A 9,972-nucleotide genomic window follows, 5' to 3' on the forward strand; every position below is an offset into this window, starting at 1 on the left:
TCTTCGCAAGCTTAATTGCAATATTGCTGGCGGTAAAAATACACTTTCTTTTCACTTTCGGCGAGTGTAATAACGCGATAACAATCGAGAGTTGAGCTTGTGACAAGTCACATGGCCACAAGCAACTATCAGCTGTCTCAACGAGACTGGACTAATATTTGGCGGACGATTTATTTTTAACCTTTAAATCAACTTTTTGGTATGAATATCGGTTTTGAGGATCTGTTTAAGGGTTTTGTCAGGTATCCGATAAAATTCTGGCCAGAGCAATCGTCATTTTGTTTGATAATAAAGTCATAATAATATCTTTCCATTTCATTTTCCTTGGCAGAATGTTGTGGTTCGGAATTTGTCGACCAAGCCCTGGTTGTTCAAAAAGTGGATAGCGCTATCCACTGGATAAATCACTATCGACTGGATAACTCAATTGGTTTTGATAGTGTTCATCCGCTTGGTAGTGATTTATCCGTTGCATAGCGTTATCCACCTTTTTAACAACCGAGGCCAGCCCGAGAATCCGGCAAGACAATAACTTAACCACTGCAGTTTAAATTAATAACGGAAAACTGTGTCGGCGGTCTTCACAATGATGGATCAGTCTAAATTTTGATTAAAACTGTGCAAATATCAACACTTTGAAAACATCGCGGGGCACTATATCTGCTTCAGGTTCGATTCAAATTCCGCTTTTATCAGAAAATAGATCCCGAATTTACTTGAATAAATAGAACTGAATTTTAGTTAACGTTAAAAAACAACTGATTCGTTTATTGCAGTTGGATTTTGGAAGTGTACACAAGACCTCTCAGAAGTCACGCTTAATACAGCCGGTTAGAAGTGTAGGCTCTTCTCTTTACTTTTTAGGCGGTGTCAGCGAGATTGGCAAGCACATGTTCTTTATATTGTTTTGTTAAGAGTATCAAGAGTAAAAAATAAAACATCTGCTTGTTCACATACGGCAGTTTTTTTTTTCCGTTCATATTTCCATTCAAGGACCTGTAACAAGAAATGTTTCAACGTTTAACAGCCGAACTCAGTATTCCGTACGAAAAAACATTTCATTGTCCGAGTCTTTTACAGTAACTGAAAGCAGTCCTGAACCTCAGCTGAAAGACCTTCTCTAACTAGACTCTGCGACATAGTACAGCTGCAATAAAAATGTGGAGTTTTGTAATGACGCCTTGTATAAGGCTTTCGCAAGATGAGGTCCTTGCAAACCAATCCCAGACTGGAATGATAACTTTTAACGTTTTGTCAGTTTTGTCGCTGTTGTCTTTACCCTGTCACCACTGATTTTCAGCTATACTCTGTCAATGAATATGTTAAAAATGGTTTAAGCTTTCATTCTTTTGTTCACACTTGGATACTGTAACCATTTGTTTTTAAAAACAAGTGTTGAACGTTTGCATCGAGAAGTTTACCATTTCTGCAAATTGTCAGACTAAGATTTTCAAACAAGTTTCCTGTTTTGCAAGCACACTACTTATCCTTCCCCTTTAGATTCCCTGGAGTTCACCATGTGGTTAAATTTGGTTTTAGCTCAAGGAAATTTCCGTGACACAGCTGAAGCCATTAACACGAGATCGGAAACTGTACTTTAAACAGGTGGGCCAAGCGGTATACCGTATCTTTTGCCCATTAAACAATTGTACTGGCCTCTTGACTCTCGAGAAGGGGAGCAATTTTAATTTGTTCGTTAGATAACTGAGTTTGCCTTCCTAATTTCACTTTCCTTGGCTCAAGTTGATTTCGACCTTTCAGCCTTAGCGATCAGTTTTCGAAGGGCTCGAGTTGGGTTACGCAATGACAGTGATTAGCTAACGTGTGCACTGCATGTATTGAATTAGTACAGGTTTCCTGCAGTCGGCAAGAATTGGCACATATCTGCTTTGCATCTACTTGTTCCTTAAAATAAAAAGCGATGATAAATGTGTACAAGAGGTTCTTTGACAAGTCAATATTACGCTGGTACGATTGTCACTATTTGCCTTCTCCTTGGTGTTCAACGCTAAGAGAAGATGTCTTTAAACTTTCGGCGTTTTTTAAGAGTCGTTGAACGTTTATCATAAAATGTCACAAAGGCATGGCGGGGCACACTAATCTCGAATTCGTCACGCGAAAAATTTCACACCCTACGAATACACAAGTTATATTCTCACACACAAGTTAGAAGCTATTTTTGGACAGTTTGGAGAGACACATGCTTTTCGATAGGTCAGAAATATCATTTGCTTACTTTTGTAAGGCAGAGCGGGATTCGGCAGCCCTCGAACACAGAAAAGAAAAAGTCCTCTATAATTGATTCATTTTTTAAAACAATTTTTTTAAGGAATGGAACTTTTCTTTATTAATTACCAAATCTGCAAAATACACGAGAACATAGCAAAATTGTCGTAATATCTTATTAAAGTCGGATAAATCTTGCATTCCAAGTGCTAGAATGAAACGCAACCGCCATTCGCCAACGGAAGTAAAATGGTTCTGCATGGGGTTAAACTGTACCAAGAGTGTTCATCCAATCTTTATTTTTGGAAAAGATCGATTTATAGTTGGTCCGTGGAATGGCACGGACAAAACAAGGTGTAAATGAACAAAATTAACTCAGTACAATGAGCTCAATAAATCTGTATTCAGAGCTGACTTAAAGCAGGGATCCACATTTGGTACATCAGGAAACACTCAAGTTGGAAGAGGGTTCAATAACCTGCTTGTCCTTCGAACAGATGGAGAAGGATGGAGCTCTGTGTTAAACTGACTAGGTATATCAAAAGCATATGTGTAAGAACTGACAGATGAACAGGACAATAGTGCACTGTGAATTAGAGTTCTTGAAAGGTATGATGAGTATTCACTTTTTTTTAAATTTTATTTATGTATATTCACTGAATCCTTCTCTAACGACAAGAAAATAGTGCTGCCTTGATCAGTAGGCAGCTTAATTAACTTTTAAATTTAGCGCTGTTTACACTGCAGAAAATTTTTGGCACGGCTCGTGTGAAATTGGCACGGGTGCCAAAAAAGAGCTCAGAAAACTTTGTTTACACTAAACCATTTTTGCCGTACCAAAACTTTTGGGCCCACGTAACTTCTCTTAAAGACATGCGCAGTTCAACTATAATCAAGATTTTTGGTGGAGAATGAGCCGCCATTTGAAATGTACGCAAAAAAAACCGCTAGCCTATCTGAATTAAGGATCAAACTTGGCCCGTCTAAGTGTTTACACTACTTGTTCTATCCGAACCGTGCCGGTTTTTTCAGCACCCGTACCATTTTCACCCGTGCTCGGACTACCTCGCCGAGGGTCCCAGCACGGGTAAAATTTTGGTTCGGCACGCATGAAATTTGGTACGGACAGGTTGTTTACACCGCAAATTTTATCCGAGCCGAGCCCTGTTTTTTGGGACCCGTGCCAATTTCACCCGAGCCTTGCCAAAAATTTTCCGTAGTGTATAAACCGGGCTTTATAACTGATGGATTTAGACAGAAATAAATGTATACATATGAAGTGCGGGTGATAGACGAAAGGTTGAAGTCGCTGACAGTTTAAGCAATTGTCAGCTGAATTGCGGTGTCTTTTCGAAGCCTGAAAAATTTGGGTCGCTTCAACGGGGTTCGAACCCAAGACCTCTGATATCAGGCCGGTTTAATGCTTTACCAACTCACGGTGAGCTATGAAGCCACCGGGAGTAGGTCAATTTGCTGTGTTCATGTGTTTTCGTGAAAGGACTCGATGAGATAATGCAAACATTTTCAAGTGCGGGTTATCATGACACTAAATGTAGCAATGATCCTCGCACATAGCTGGACAATTAAAGCAATTGACGGACAGACAGAGCCAGTATCGCCAAAGCCGCGCCTTGCTCAGCGAAGACTCAACATTGGAAGTGTTTTTGGATTTTGCATTCTGTGGGCCAGTCTGGGCAATTTGTCTATCAACTCAGTAGATCATGAACCAGCTATTCCGAAAATGTTCGCACAGTGGGTTTGCGATCGATGTTGCAAGTGTTATTTTTGATTGACTCAATCCAAGGTTCGTATGTCAGTAGGTTAGTGTGTCGATTTTAGAATCACTGGTTAGTGCGTGGGGTCCGTTCCTTGAACGTTCTGGGCCTTTTTTCGATCGGGAATCACAATCCCCTTTGGAGAGATTTTAAGTCATCAAAATCTGCAATCTGTTGTTCAAACGATGGATAGCGCTATCCACCGGACAAATCACTATCCAGTGGATAAACACTAGCAAAACCAATTGCGCTATTCAATGGATAGTGAGTAATTAATCCGTTGGATAGCGTTATCCACACTTTGAACAATTGGGGCCAGGCATCGGTGAGGGTTGTGCAATTTGTTCAAAAGGTGGATAATGTCATTCACCTAATAAATCACTATCCAGCGGATAAACCCTAGCCAAACCAATTGAATTATCCAGCGGATAGTGATTTATCCAGCTTGACCCTTCGAAAGCCGATTAACGCTAACTCGTGATTAAAAATAAATCGAGGTTTTGATTTCGCCCTCGGTAAAGTGCTTTCAAGAAGCAATTTTACGATCAAGGTAATCGTAAGTGTAGTTATAAGTCCCAATTGAAGGGCAGAAATCTTACGGAAAATCTTTATTGATTGGCAAATAAACTATAATCAAAGTTCACAATAATCTCTGGTTCGTACAACTGCGATTTTCATCTGGGAAATCTAACCCTCACGAGCTGAGCGCTAAACTGCGTTTTGAATTTCATCAATCAAATTTCCGAACCGACCCGAATGTGAATTGGAGTTTTTGTTAGTTCACTGCGCAAATACCATTATACCTTTTTAGAGGTTCTTCAGTAAAAAGATTCGTACATATTCCAGATATTCCATTGCTTTCCTTCGGCTTCGAGTTCGAATGTACGAATGTACCCTGGGAACCAAAGATGCTGCTTACCATTTGGCCAAAAAATCCGGAAATTTCAGTTTGAGGTCAAATGGAAAGGCAATTTTCCGGAAATTTTTCTCAGAAATTGTGGACAATCTCCAGAGGTAGTCCATTTTTTTTTCCGTTCGGAACAGAATTCGGGAAAACGAGAATCGTTCCGTTTCCAGTCCCTTTCGCACAAGATCGAGTAAATATGCGGGATGGAACGCCGGGTAGTAAATGATAAGCACCACTCTCATCCGGTTGGTCAATAAATTCGGAAAATCGCTTACCTTTATGCAAAGATCATTCCATCCAGATTAAATGGTAGCACCCAGCTGATTTATAGGTTATGTTATGCATCAATTGATTTTGTTTGATTGGCGGAAGCCAAAACGCAGTTTGGCCGTTGACGTTTGAAGATGACATCCCGCAGAATTATGAAAAATCGCAGTAACTCAACCGATCACCCCAAGATCAGTGTGAGGGAATATAAGGATTTGTATGGGAAGACAAGACCTGAGAAGACAATTTTACGAAAAAATTCTCAATTAAAAAGTCTAACCTTATTGCCATTGGGGCTCGCTTCCTTCCTGTGAGGTTTTTTCCAGATTCGACGCGAATTGAGCCATTAGCAGTCGGCAATCGGTTGTCAACGGGCTTAACTGCGGAATACCCTGGCTCCTTGAAACTATACCCTAAATTGGATGGATACGCGGATACGCACTGGAAACACCGAGCTTAGTGGATACGCATGCGCAGATACGCACTCGTTTCCTGGTTCCCAGTATTTCTCGATCCTTTCTGACGGCGCCAAACAAAAAGAGTGAAGGAAGAGAAAATGAGGGGACAGAGAAGGAGGCTCCCGGTCCAGCCCTTGGGATATGTCATGTCCACGAAAGTTATTTTTAGACGAGCGGAAGTCTTCCGAGACGTCCGCATGCAGGCCAACCTCGGTCCGATGTTTGAAAGAAAATATATATTCATCAGCCTTCCACGTGCGCCATCATTTTCTATTTTCACTAAGAACCTGAGAGCGAGGCAAGACTGCATGCGGACGTCTCAGAAGACAGATTTCCGCTAGGACAAAGACTTCCACTCGTCTAAAAATAACTTTCGTGGACATAATATATCCCGGCCAACGCCTTGAGCCTCCCTCTCTGTCCCCTCATTTTCTCTTGTGTATATGTATTTTTCGTTCAAAAAGCACGATGATCGAGTGAAAAACCAGGGGCACCCAACGTCAATTTTCGGAAAATATCTGTTCGGAAGACGATTTGAGACCTAGAATTTTCGGAACATTTGTTGTAAAATTTCTTGCTTGCCTGCCTCTCCTAGGATTTTCGAACATCTAAAAAATGGTATAATTGCCCATTTATAACGGATTTTTGCCCTAAAAAGGTCACCTAGAATTTTCGGGAGCCTTTTTTCTGGCTGAAATTTTCGAAAAGGTAAGTGTTGATCCCTATAATTTTCGGATCACTAGACCTTCAGCTAGGAAATCCGAACAGACGAAAAATTTTTGGAGGATAAAAATATACCTATATCTACCGTTTAAATACTAAAATAAGTTTAACAATGCTATGTTTAAGTTGTTTGAACTTTATTCTCGTTGGGTGCTCCTGAAAAACAATGATATATTTCTTAAAGCGCGATCAATCTTCTTGTGGATATGTATTTCTCGTTTTATGGCGCGATTATTGAGTCATTTTGCAGTTCGGTTAACTTTCATTTTACGGTTCAGCTAACTACAGGAAATAGCACTCGATTCCTGATTACGACTTAGCGCTCGTTTCAGCGATTAGGCCTAAGCACTCTCGAAAATTTTAGCTTTCATTTTACGGTTCGGTTAACTACACTTTCCGCGAGATCGTGTGAAGAAGAAAGCACTCGTTTACCGATTAAGCCTAAGTGCTCGCTTCAGTGATTAGGCCAAAGCACTCGCGTAACATTTTAGCTTTCAAATTTCAAACTTACGAAACCGGCGTTAAACAGAGACAATGGTTACGAATTAGCAGCTATCTATGACACAATTCTAACCCCCAAGAGGCGTTAAAACCCTTTTTTAAAATTCATCTTTTTAACATTCATATCATTGACTGATGAAGTCCGGTTGAAAAAAAAAACGGACGAAATATTTCATAAGTTTTAACTTTTAGCTACGAGTTTGTAAAACTTTTTAACTTTTATTTTAGCTTTCATTTTGCGGTTCGTTTCTCACCGTATACTTAGACGTTTACTTGGGGAGGGGTGGTATTTTCCACTGCGTATCCGCGTATCCAGCCACTTCAGAGGCACAGCTTTAAAAGGGCAGGGTATTCTGCAGTTCCTCAAGGGCAAAGGGTTTTCTTTCATTGCAATCCGCTAGCCGCGCAATTGAAGCCCCGCGAGCGACGTGAAGCGGCTGTTAGTGTCCATAACGAAACGATAAAACGATGGAAAATTGAAGATGAAACGGCGACCGTTGCGTTCGGTTTGGTAACGAGTCTTTGTTTGTGGCTTGGTAAGGAGGCTTTGTTTGATAACGTCGTCAGGGATGACAAACAAAGACTCGTTACCAAGCCACAAGCACAAAGGAAACGAGCGGTACCGAACGGTTAGTGCGAAGTCTTGCACGTACGATCACAAACAAGAAGAAAACAAGAAGTGCTTTCACTTTGTTCTTTTGCTAATCTTAAAAGCAAAGGAAAATAAAAGCGACAAAGGCGCATTTGAGTAAACCAAAGGCTCAAATAGTAATTTAATTGCCATAAACGTGCTTGTTGTTGTAAAGTAGGCAGGTAGATTCCCTCGACATAAAATAGAAGCAACAAAATAGACCAAAGCTTCCCTTTCATACGTAGCGAGCAAACCGACATCAAATTGGCGGATTGATCCGCTAAGAACGAGACACGCGATTTACCATTCTCTCGCCGTTGACTATTTCGGATATCGACCACATATCATCTTTAGGGGCCGGAGTAAATCAGCGACATTTCCCAGTTTGTTCTCAAAAGACCAGCAGACTCACCTACCCCTAGATGAAATATTTCGAGATACTTACCCACCACTACACGTGGTCTAACAAAGAATTTGAAGAATTTTCAACCTATTTTGCGTCAAGTAAAGCATCATATTGTATCCGACCTTTTGGAATAATGACATCTGACACCGGAATTTTAATCAGGAAATGTTATGTTGCTTACTTGAAGTATCATGCCCCCATTCTAAACCTAATAGTTCTCCGTCCTTCGGACTTCGCACTAAAAACCTTAAGTAACAATGACCACAACCAGGTTTTCTGAGCCCGTGAGACTGCGCTCCCACAGCAAACCATTGTTTTAACAAAAACCGCTGGTCAGCAACCTACAGTTCTGGGCCGGGTTGTTCAAAGCCCGATTAAGCTAACCCTGGATTAGCGAGAACTTTGATTTCAGTTTTGTAACTTTTTGGTGAGGTGTTCTGTTTATATTGTTTGCCCTTTAGTTTTCATCTGTAGTAATCTCAAATTAGACCAAACGTTTGAGGTGAAAAACATTTTTAAAGAAGAAAAAATAACACTTCAGTAAACGTTTAATCCTGGGTTAACGTTAATCGGCTTTCGAACAACCCGGCCCAGGTCATTGTTGTCTTAGGTCTTCCCAAGCAGAGACTACATTCACGACCCTGTGGGACGTAAAAGAACCCACGCACCGTTCGCGAAGAGTGGGGCATGGAGGTCTCGGTGTTGTGGTCTGTCCTCTGTGGTATAGCTAGAGGGTCGAATGTTACAAAACTGTGAAAGCTTGATTGCGTTTCCTCCTCTAAATCATGAAAGCTAACGTATGGTATCCTACGGACGCAGCACCAAAGTTTCTTCTGGAAGTCGCCCTGGTGAACCTGATTGATGGGCAGGTGCACTTCACTTCCACTGTAAACAAAGCATTTACACTTTTTATCACATACAGGGCAAAATTACTGACTGCTGATTGGCTGAGAAAGGAGGCCACTTTTGGTAATAAAGAGGGCATGATTGCTTGATCCTGATTGCTTAACAGGTGCTTATTCAGAGCAAGCGAAGCTACAAGAGAATCTTCCAGATACTACTTTTTTGGTCCATATATAAATTACATTTTAAAGCGCTATTTCTGGTGACAGCAGTTTATTGAATTGAATTTTAACCGAATTCGGACGTGTTGATTGTCATTTGTCGCGGCACTGAACGGGCTTCCCTCAATAATTTTGCCTTTATGTGATAAACATGTAATCGCAATGTGCCCTCGTGCAAATGAAGGATTAATTTCACTTGTATTTTCAGTTTTTGTTTTTGTGAAAAATTTGAAAATACGCGTGACATTAATCCTTAATTGCCCTCGCGATTACATATACTAAGCTCATTTACCAGTTTTTACCCCCTCTTTAGCATTTCCTCCGATCCATGGAGCACAAAGAAATTAAGCGTTGAAGCGTCAATAGCCGCTCGCGTTTTAGCCAACACTCCGTTTTGGCGCGTTTTCACGATTTTTCTTCTTTTGACAAGCGCGAACGCCATCAATTGAGTGTGAGAAGCGCGAAGCAAATCACTGCAGTAACAAGGTAGAAACTAATAGTAATCTCGGATTATTGAAGTGTGTTCGACAGTCCCTTTCGAAGCAAAGCTGAAAAGGGTAGGGAAACGAACAATCTTATGCGATCGACGTTTGAGGAAACGAGCATGTACTTCTTAGATGCCGAGTACTATGACTCACGTGACAGAATTGAAATACTTTGCCTTTGGCCATAAGTTCCTTGCCAAAAATCAGCATGTTCGTGTAAATTGACTACATACAAACCATCAGGAGGTGCGCGATCGTCATTTCCGCATTAGGCTCGATTTCCAGCCGTTTTGTGAGCCCGCGTTCCTCGCTCTCACAAAACGGCTGGAAATCGAGCCTATTTCCGCATATGACGTATCAAAATCGAGATGCGCATGCACGTATGACGTAATTCAAGATGGTGCTCAACAAGCAGACGAACGAAAAACGAAAACTCGCTAAAGTTCACCAATGCACAGGATACCCAAGATTAGAAATGTCGAACGCAATAATAAGCGTGCAACCTTTACCAACGTAACAAACAAGAAAG

This window comes from Montipora foliosa, chromosome 3, assembly GCF_036669935.1.
Source record: "Montipora foliosa isolate CH-2021 chromosome 3, ASM3666993v2, whole genome shotgun sequence".
NCBI classification, from domain to species: domain Eukaryota; kingdom Metazoa; phylum Cnidaria; class Anthozoa; order Scleractinia; family Acroporidae; genus Montipora; species Montipora foliosa.